Raw genomic sequence first — 10,996 nt, forward strand, 5'->3', positions numbered from 1 at the left:
ACATTATATTTGTGAAAGATTCTTCATCTTAATGATTTGTTTATAAGATGATCTCTCTTCCTCCGTTTGTCTCTTTCTAGTCTAAATAACTGTGGCATTACAGATGTTTCTTCTTTAACTCAGTCTTTGACAAACACAAAAGCTCTGCAGTTTCTAAAAGAGATTAATCTGAGAGAGAATATGATTGGAGACTCAAAGCAGAAGCTCATTGATGTGCTACGAGACTCAAACTGTAAACTGAGGTGAGTAAACTTCACTTTGTGATATTAAAGAGATTCATTTATCTCTGATATGTGAACAAATATATACTTTCAAATATTTGTGTAAAGAGTTTATCAAATTATCAAGCTTTATTTCAAAGGGTTTGTGTCAGAATGAAATTGCGTCTCTCCAGAAGATTAATCATCCATCCATTCATTTTACAAAGTGTTCACCCACAGCGTATCCATTCATTTTTTTGTATTAATTTGTTAGTTGGTTGTTAATTTGTTTAATTTGTGTTTTTATTTATTTTTTGTTTATTAGATTGTTTTATTTGGTTTTATACTTGATTTGCTAGTTTGTCAGTTTCAGATGATTATTAAACACCAGCACAAACTGCAAAAGCAGCAGTTCTTCAGTGCACTCAGTGTCCAGATTCACTGGTTTTCATTCACTCTTCAACTCAACTGTATTAGTGGACTAATGTAGGGAATAGTGAATAGATTCAGCTAAACACTTCTCATCAGTTAGCAACAACTTTAACAACAAGACACACTTTGAACAATGTCTTCTCAAGTCTACTATTAACAGGAATCTCCTGCGGTTTGGTTTGAGGGTAAATACAGTCAGTAACTGAGGCACAAGCTAATAGCAGTTGTGTTTGAATGAAAAGAGTGAGAGCGCGGTGCTGTGATACAAGAGAAGTCAAAGAAACGCCCGACTCAAATACCGTATGACTGTGTGTTATTCTGCGCTGCTAATGACAACACACCTAATGAATAACACACCTCAGAATGTCACGACTGACCAATCAGAATCCAGTATTCCAGCTAGCTGTGCAATAATTTCACTTATTTACTGAGACCAATACAAACATGTTTAAACTAGAGGACAAACAGCTTTAACTACAGTAGGTGGCCATCCAAAACGTTGGTTATACCGCCGCTTGTACCACCGCCGCGGCGTCGGCAAAGTGCATTTGCAGCTTTTGACCGCTGAGTGGCGCTTTAATCACAAGTTTTCAAATAAGTGCATCAAAGCACATTTTCGCAAATAGACATCAGCTTTGCCTCACCGATGTGTTATATTTGACTGCAGTCAGGGAAAATGAAAGAAAAACACTGTAGGCTAGTTAAATATTATATTTCACAGATGTGAAAGTTTACATCCTTATGAAGATCTGTGCGTTCTTGAGAACGAAATTAAGCAGGAGATAAATCTCAGCCTGTGTCTGAGCGCTGCTTATATTTCGGCTACCACCATGTGTTAGATTTTTGGCACACATTTAAATTAGTCGTGCGATTATTGTAATTAATATGACTATGCTGTGTTATATTCTTAAAAAAGAAAATGTGGTTTACTTTGCATTGGAGCTATTCAAAGTGGTAGCATAGTGAGCTAGGCTTGCTGTGTTTATTAAATTATTTTCTTTATTTACAGGTAAAACGTGAGGCACTGTATAATTGCGACTCACATTATTTAGGCTAATTAAAACAGAGAATGAACAAATTAAACCTGCACGATTTAACGAAGTCAATTGAAACTCTAAAGAATTGACTGATTAATAAAACGTCCTTCAAGTATAAAACGTCACATTATGGAACATACATTTCAATTTTTGTATCATACAAAGCGAGAGCCAGAGCAGTGTTTCTCATGTGATAGCGGCGCGGGCCAGGTGATTATATTAATGCTCGGAGCACGGAGCGAAAGATTGTTGCCGCGCCACTCTAAAGGACTCTGCTGCGAGAGCACTGTGCGTTCACACCGCCAGGCGTCTGAGAGCGTCAAAAGTGGCCGGAAGGCATGCATTTTCCGAATGTGAGCCGGGCGATCGAGCAGCGGTGAGGAGCGGCGCAGCACGATTTTTTTTTTCATATTTATATAATATGAATTATGTGTTAATTATTAAAAAGAATAATGTTTGTTTACTTTGCTAGTGGAGGCATTAAAGTCGGTTAGCATAGTGATGCCGGCTTGCGTGTTTTTATAACCCCCTATTTTCTTTATTTTAAGTACCCAACGTGCGCGCCCCACTGTCATAATTTCGCTCTCACATTATTTAGGCCTAATTAAAACAAGAAATGAAACAAATTACGACCGACGATTTAAGAAGCTCTTGATAACTCTAAAGGCACTGATGATTAACTAAAACGTCCCAGTCATTGTATTATAGTCACTTCTAACTTAGTGCTCTTTCTTCTCTCTTTCTTCTTAGATCCTATCATGTGACACGTTTCTTCATGCATTCCTTAGAGCACTCTCCTCCTTGGGTTCTGGTGGCACACACCATTTAGGTAATGGTCAACGAATACTTCTATCTTCCGATCCCCCCCAAAGAGTCCTTCCCTCATGTGACTATGGACTAAAGTTCAGTGATTGTGTCTCACTCCCAATGGAGGTTCTCTCTGTATCCCCCTCTTTTTTCCGTCGCACTTCCTCCCCTCATCTGTTCGTAATGCTAAAGCTTCACTATTATAATACAGAGTAAAAATAAATAATATAAAATAAACTAAAATACTTGCCTAGGTCCGCATTTAATTTTACATGCAGGTTGGTGTACTATTCACGTTTAAACATATCAGCGCAAGATTTGCTCGGCCGTCGCATGTTGCTGAGTGCACGTGCAGCATTTATTCTATTTCGTCTAAATATTTCATCCGTCCAGTACAAATCGTTGTTGGCTTTTAATTTGGCTAATTACATGTTAAAAAAAAAAATTAGTTACTTTGTAATTTCATATGCAAAATGTGTTGTTATTATTATTCATATTCAAGGTGTTTGTGCAAAAAATTATTAAGTGCTATGCATGACAGGGAGTCGGGCGCCCATCTCGATCGCGCGTGCATTTTTTCCTAATATATGAAATAACTGAAAATTTGGTGGTGTCTCACATCATGAGAAATTCGATCTATCAGCAAAGCCTGGAACTGTACTTTTAAAACGAATTATTCAAAACGAAAGCATTATGGTAATCTGTGAAGGTTGTATTGATCTTAAGATGTAGCGTCCATGTGGAAAGATTTCTTTTTTCCCCCCCCCGAAGTGGTTCGAGCACACTGTGCATTTCATCTGGCAAGCCGACAAAGCCAAAACAGTTAGTTTTATTAACCCCCGAATAAATCTTTTAAAACTGTCTCCTTTTTCCACAATTATTGGGCTAACTTTCATGCCTTTGTGCTTTGTGGGCAAACTTAATGTCATGTGTACTTGAGCGTGGAATGGAATCTCACCAGGACAGCAAGCAGTTTCGGTCCAGAATACCGCCAATCTCTGGCCCAGATCTGGCCCGCATGGATTCACGCGCGGCCAGATCTGGGCCACACACTATGTTGCTGTCTAGGATATTAAGGCTAATGTATGGATTCTAGAGTGGAAATTTCATAAAAACTCGCTGCGATTAGGTGGAATAATGACAAAATGAACGACAGATAGTAACTAGGAACAATCTTATGTGGGAAAGCAGACACCTATAATAGCCTTCTAGGATATCGCTCTAAGTTTTAAAGCATTTTATATGCGTTTGAACAATTCTTCTTTAGAACGGGTCCGGGGTTGGTGGTGTGCATAAAACGGTTGGGGCTGTTCCGATGGGGGGGGGTCTAAAGGGGTAAGGGAGGGGCCACGGAGGATACCATGGAGGGACCCCCGCCTGCGGGGGCGCGGTTGATATTTTATTTTGTAGGGGGGGTGACAGGGGGGACGGTCGAGTCTAGTGGGGGGGGGAGGTTGAGGGCGGGGGGGGAGATGGGGTGGGGGCGATTAAGAGAGGGGGGGGGGGAGGTGGAGAGGGGGGGAGGAGCGGTGGGGCGGGAGAGGAGAGTTGGATGAGATGACGGTAACAGGATTTTTCCTCTGACACATAAAAACGAACAATTTTAAATAAAATCCATATTTGAGTTTTGGGGAATGATTGGGCCTCACTACCCTCCCCGCGCGTTTTGAGACCCGCTGCCGAGTCAGGAGTATGAGCGCGGACGGTTCGGATGTGATTCTGACTGGAGTGTGAGGCGAGCGGATTTTTTACAAGTCGGACGAGCGTTGTGGTTTTCTACTCGATGGCCTAGGCACACCCGGCAGAAACTCATCCACGAATAAAATGCATGCCCAAAGCAGGCCCCGTTTTTTGTGTCTTGAAATTATAACTGAATATTTAGCAATAATTCACATGTGAAAACATATTTTAGCTATAGCCTAGCTTGATACACATAATCTCTCGGATCAGAAGATTACAATGACGGCAATAGTCGAGCGTACAGGCTCGTTCTCAAGGAGTTTGTCTGTTTTCCTTTTACTGATTATTTTTCGGGTTAAAGCATGATTTAAACAGATACAGCACATTCACACGTAATCGCTGTCGCAATTAATGCATTCAAACAAATGTAAATCTTACAGTAGGGCTACTTCATCTGTATCGATTTTGATGATGCAGCAGAATCTGTAACACATGCACGATCTGTAGATAAAATAATCTGACGAAAAGTAAACTGTATTTTCATCACAAACAAAATTTGCACAGCAGAAAGCAGCCATTAAACCTTTTAATGCTTACAATGTTGACAATGTTATTAGTTTGGTTCTCTTTTTTGGGGGGGGGGGTGTTGGTAGGAAAAAAAGGTTTGCACAAAATAGCATAAAAAAAAATAAGTTTGCCCCTTGAAACTCTCCTGTTCTTATTATTATTTATATTATTTAGTTATTTTTTATAGGCTACGTTATGAACATAACAATTAACTTTTATCAACAAAGCGAGCGCGGAGCAGTGTTTTCTCAGTGAGCGTGGAGCGGAGTGATTATTAAATGCTCGGAGCACGGAGGAGAAATTGTTGCCGCGCCACTCTCACAGACTCTGCTGCCGAGTCACTGTGCGTTCACACCGCCAGCGTCGAGAGCGTCAAAGTGGCCGGAAGTCATCATTTTTCAATGTGAAGCCGGCGTTTCGAGCAGCGGCGAGGAGCGCGCGCAGCGCGACTTGGCCGTTGAGAGCGTCGAGGAGAGTTGAAAATCAGGGCAACTTTATGGTAATGATCTATGACGCGGTTGGCGCAGCAACCAATCAGAAAGTAGAAGTCCACCGCTTGAGAGGATTCCAGAGAACACAGCTCCGACCACATTAGTTCTCAAAACAAAGGGTTGATTATTGGTGTGGCGGTTTTGAGGTTTTCTGTGATGTGTGCTTGTTTGAGTTTAGTTCTCAAAAAAAATAAAAAATTAAAATAAAAATGATACGTGGACAAAGGTGTCTGAGATTGTTCATGTTTCTGGTGAGTTGCTGATGTGCAGTAACGATATAAGAATAATAATCTAATGATATAATAAATAATACTAGGCTACAGTAGCCCCAATTTACTTTTTTTAAAAAATTCCTTGATTATACGTACATTAAGTAATGTTTATACTTTTTATATTTACTTAAGTAACATTTTTAATGCGGACTTTTACTTGCATCAGAGTATTTTTACAGTGCTTTATACATTATTAGGTAAAGGATCGTAATACTTCGTACACAACAATATTTAATGAGGTTAACTTATAACGTTACTCTCATTGTTGGTTAGTCTGCACAAGATCAACAAGCTTGTTTGCTTTGCGGCCCTTTTAAATACAAGATAAGGATTCGATCTACGTCAGAGCGTCAGAGCGTCAGAGCGTCCAGGAATCTTTCTACAGCGTTGTTAGCGGGGCAGCCAGATCGATTTTTGACACTCTCGACTTTAAATACAAGATAAGGATTCAGTGAGAGAGATGTTTCGCCCTATATGAACAAGACCCGTCCGGTGTAGGCAAGGCAATTTCCTCTGAAATTAAGTTATAGATAAACTTATAAACTTTATTGCACTATACAGTAGTCAACATTTGAAGTGGATCAAACCTTTCTTTAAAGTTGTCCTAGAACCTGTTCTGCAAGTTTGAAATCCCCATAAGATTCTGTCCCATATGAAAGAGCAAGAAATTCACAAACCTTTATCTCGACCCCCACAAGTTATACAGAACTACCCCAGCCCCCTCGAGCTGAACTGAACTCGGTCTGTTGTTGGCTGTGAGGAACCGCTGTGTTGTCATGTTACTGGGGTGAAACATGCCTGCACTCACAGCAGCCTTACTCTTTTATTCATTATTTTCCCGCAGCCCATATTATTATTATCACTAGACCAAAATAATAAATTCTCAATTGATAATTAATCTATTTTTGCGAAAATCACTGTTATTTGTGAACGTAGGCGTTTGCGGAAGGCTTTAAGACCAAGGGGAATCCTCCATCTCGCGCTCACTGACCCAGCTTCACCGTCCGCGGTTTGATTTTACTAAATCAGATTGAACGAATACAATTTACTGATCATGAGCCCAACATTTAGCAAGGCAGGAAAACATTCAGTCTACCTGAAGGAAGACGTATTTCATTGAGCTAATGCTGTTAAATAGAGAGTAAAAAAAAAACTAGTGTAGGCTAATTCTTAAACTTGCATCTCATTATATTGAAGTACAAATCCAAACACAAGAAGCAACCTACACTCTCAGTGTTCTTTCACTGAAAAGTATGCATTTTATTAATTTATTCACAGGCTATATGGTTGAAATAGTAATATTTTAGATGAAAACTTTTAAGTGCCATAAAAAATGCTTCATAGAAATGTTCCATAGACCTTCAGTTGTCATGCTTTAAAATCCCATGCCATTTGTAATTTCACTGTATTATCACCTCCTAAATACTACCCCAGTTTCTATAATGGTAAAATTTATTCAGGCCGATGGCATTTTTATGAAATTATTTATTTTTTATTTTTTAGAATAGGCTAATTAAATGGATGAATCAAAACACATTTTATAACTTTTTAACTACAGGCAGATATAGGCCTATATTATTGTACATTACAAATATTTGGATCGGTCCCTTATTCTGTCCCCTTATTTTTATTAAAGAATAAACATTAAAAAAATAAAAATAAAAGAAAGAACCTCTATTAACCCTTATTTGTAGGTTGTAGAGATATGCGAGCGATTAATAGATTTAAAAAAGAAAAAAAAGTGGGTGCTTGGTTTCAGAAAACGAATGCAGCTCGTAAAAAAATGCTATGATGAAAAATTCATGCTAACTTATTAATTTATAAAAATAATTTAAGCAATTAAAACCTTTTTTATACTAGATTGCAACTTGAAATTTCAATACTATTAAACTGACCTTTAAAATCTTAAGAAGTTTATAAACATTTGAAACGGTTTTTTTAAAATGTCGCAGTGCATGTTAAATAGCCTAAATGAAACTTGTATCTTGTATATAGTATCCGAAGACTTGATTGCATGTTAGCATAAAACTAACGATAAACTTTTTTATTTTTTATTTTATTTATTTATTTATTTTTTAGGGTTAGGGTTATTCCTGTATAAAATGTGACAGCAACCTTATATCAAACATTTTGAAATCGTCCACAGCTGAGCATCGCAGGAGGCAGATCTGAGGTTATATTTGTTTTGTTCATGAAGTGAATGTGATGCACAAAGTCATTTTAAGATGCAATAGAAGAAAAATAAAACTGGATAAAAACATACACGAAAAACACGCTAAAAAATAAATTACATTTGTGAGAGTTGCATTTTATTACATTCAGAAATAATAACGGCAGGCCTTGTAATGCTATAGGCTAATAACAGGATATTTTTAGTTCCCTTTACTTTACACAAAATCCTTTAAATTCAACAAATTTATCAGAACAGAACAAGAATTACAAATATATAATTCTAATGGATAAATATAATTGTAGTATATATAATATAGGCTTATAAACAACAACAACAATAATATAATAATAAAAATAATAATAATAATAATTAAAAATTATTTAAAGTGATACATAAGGTAAGGTTGGGCTTATCTCTCTCATTCTGGACAATCCAAACATGTTGCCCATTTTTGAAGCTAAACTCTTATTCATGAGGTAAAATAGGCTTTGGATTTCACACGTGTTTCAGTATCGACGAAAAAAAAAAAAAATCATAATTAGCAAAAAATATGCCAAAGTGGCCCGCTGCTCGCGCCGCATGGCTCGGTAAACGGGTGCTGTTTCCAACGAATATGTGCGCGTGAGGCACCAGCGCAATGCACTCAAGTCACCGTCACAATTAAAAATTTTGGGTCACACAGTTAAAGGCATAATTCAAAAATGCATAGTGTTAGCAGTTGGATAAAAATCAAGAATAATAACAGAGTTTATAAATTAATGGTTGTAAATGCTGACCGTTCTCATTTTGGCTCTGCATAATGGAACCTGAAGAATTATTATTATATTATTTTTTTAAACCAGAAGCGGTATTACCCATTTTGGTTGTCTACCTACTGTAGTGCAACATTTAACTTAAAGATTTTTGTTTTAAGACAAAATCACATTTGTATTTGTTCCTTGTCATTTATTATATTTGGTGTACACTCGTTAGTATTCGTTAGTATGTGTTTCTCTTTATATTGACTCAATAGAGACACAAACAGAATGGAATTAATGTATTAAAATTATAAATGTATTTAAAACACAAATATAGTTTTAGAATTATCTATGCAAGATCATGTAAATGTAACTTTTTAACTCAAAAGAAACTGTAATTAAAATAGTAACTGATTTGCAATTTGTTCTGAACACTGATTTTTTTAGAATTTTTTGTTAAAGATAGTGTATGTTTTGCAATTTGTTCTGAACACTGATTTTTTTTCTCTCTCCTTACAGTGCTGATAAAGGTCTGTCTGACTCTACACTTTAATAATATTTGTATTAAACTCATTCATAATGATTCAGATGTTTAAATGTGATTGTCAAGTGCAGCACTTAAATCTACAATGTGTGAAATGTCCATGTTACTTGAAACATTTCCATGATCTCTCTTACATTTTCTACACATTGTTATTCTATTTAATTCTATATTGAGTTGGCTCTGTGTCTGTCTGTTGCTAACAATCACAAATCCTCTCATTACAACAAACAAAGCAGAAACAGTGTAAATAAAAGATGGATTGTGCAATTTTGACAGATGAATTGATTAAAACAGGAGTTTTCACACACAGTGAGTTTGTGCTGAACTGACTGACACCTTCAGTGTTTAGAAATGCTGCGCCTTTTACTCGCTTTTTGTCTCATTTTATTCATTATTTGAAGAAAAGTTGGTTTTTCATCAGACTTTATGACTTTTCTTACAGAAGTACAAAAAAAGATCATATTGTGCTTCTCTTCATTTTCATGTCATTCTCAAAAGTATGTAACCCTGGTATGGTAAGTACACACTAGGTTCGGCTGAATAATAATCTAGTATAGTCTGTAAACCCAAAATCAAAAACAACAATAAATGAAATTAAATCAGAAACCACAATAACTTGTATACAGAATGATAACTTGTATTATTTAAACAACAATAAAAAAAAATACAATAACAAATGTGTGTGTGCATTATCAGTGTACGTGTATTACTTGATGAATTAAGGATGACCAGTTCTGTCCATTCAGTTCACATTTCTGAGCTCAGATTAGTGTTCAAATTCACAGGAAGTAAAGTTCATTTAGATTCAATATTAAGCAAAAGTTCTAGAAGGAGAGATCCATACTGTAGGTTGTAATTGTACAGTCCTACCGAAGTGCTGGATTCAAAGGCACTCTGCAAAAATCAATTGAAGATCACCAAATTCAATCTGGGTGGCTCGCCATCTTCTATCCAGAAGAGAGAGTTCAAGGGGAAAACCAAAAACCTGGCCTGTATAAAAGCAGGCACATATGTGTCACTCACATAGGGTCCTATTTTAACGATCTAAACACAGAGTGTAAAGCGCACGGCGCAGGTGCACTCAGGGCGTGTCCAAATCCTCCTTTGCTATTTTAAAGACGGAAAAAAGCTTGGCGCGCCCGGGGGCATGGTCTAAACGGGTTGTCCCTATTCTCCTAATGAGTAATGTAGGTGTTTTGGTTTATTGCACGTTAGGTGTCTTTTGGGCGTAACGTGCAATAAACCAATCAGAGTCTCATCTTCCATTCCCTTTAAGAGCCAGTTGCGCTTGTGCCGTGACGGATTTGCTATTTACACGGCAGAATTTGGCAAGCGCAAAGACAGAACGTCGTGCTCGAGCAAATAGATAGCCTAATTCTGATAAATGCGTTGACTATCCATTATGACATGTAGGCATTTTTATATTTAATTAGCCTACAAAAAATTCGTATGAATTTCAATCCTTTAATTTTTAATATTTGCCATGTTTGTGTGCTGCTGTGCCTCCCTGTGTTTAATAAGCAGCGTGTACGAGAGTTTTGGGATTTTGGACCGGCTTTTATTGAAAAATTTTAATTACAAAGAAAAAACATTGCGCCAGACTTTAGACCAGGTTTAATCTTCGTCTCAATTTCCCGCTGCACTCTCTCACACCCATTCTATGTGTATAGCAGGGGCGGAGCTTGAAATATATGACCAATCACAAATACCTGTTCAGGACTGCTCAACAATTGCTAGGCAGATTTTCTAAATTCAGGATTTATGCAGAATTATGATTGGAGGAATATAATAACTGACAATATAATATAATATAATATAATAAATGATTAACCTTAGAAATGATAAAAGTTACATTCCTATAAGAACTTCTTATGGGGGTTACAAGTACAAACAGCACTTTTAAAATAAATTGATTAAAACAGTTTATTAAAACAGTAGTTCTATGTGGAATATTTTCTCTAATAATTTATTTAAACAGCTTGGTGTTGTCCGTTTTCTTTTCTTAGATGCAATGTTGATGTTAACAAAATCCTCTTAAATGATCTGATGTTCGCTG

The 10,996-nt window shown here is 36.9% G+C and overlaps 2 protein-coding genes across 2 annotated transcripts in view; one reads left to right on the plus strand and one right to left on the minus strand.

Annotated features, from left to right (window-relative positions):
* LOC109103223 (NLR family CARD domain-containing protein 3-like) overlaps window positions 1-10,996 on the minus strand; it is a 1,793,396-nt gene that overhangs the window by 1,282,127 nt on the left and 500,273 nt on the right. The gene's annotated exons all lie outside the window — the stretch shown is intronic.
* LOC109070511 (ribonuclease inhibitor-like) overlaps window positions 1-10,996 on the plus strand; it is an 862,999-nt gene that overhangs the window by 783,827 nt on the left and 68,176 nt on the right. The window lies entirely within an intron of this gene.

This window comes from Cyprinus carpio, chromosome B22 (genome assembly GCF_018340385.1).
Source record: "Cyprinus carpio isolate SPL01 chromosome B22, ASM1834038v1, whole genome shotgun sequence".
Classification (NCBI taxonomy): Eukaryota; Metazoa; Chordata; class Actinopteri; order Cypriniformes; family Cyprinidae; genus Cyprinus; species Cyprinus carpio.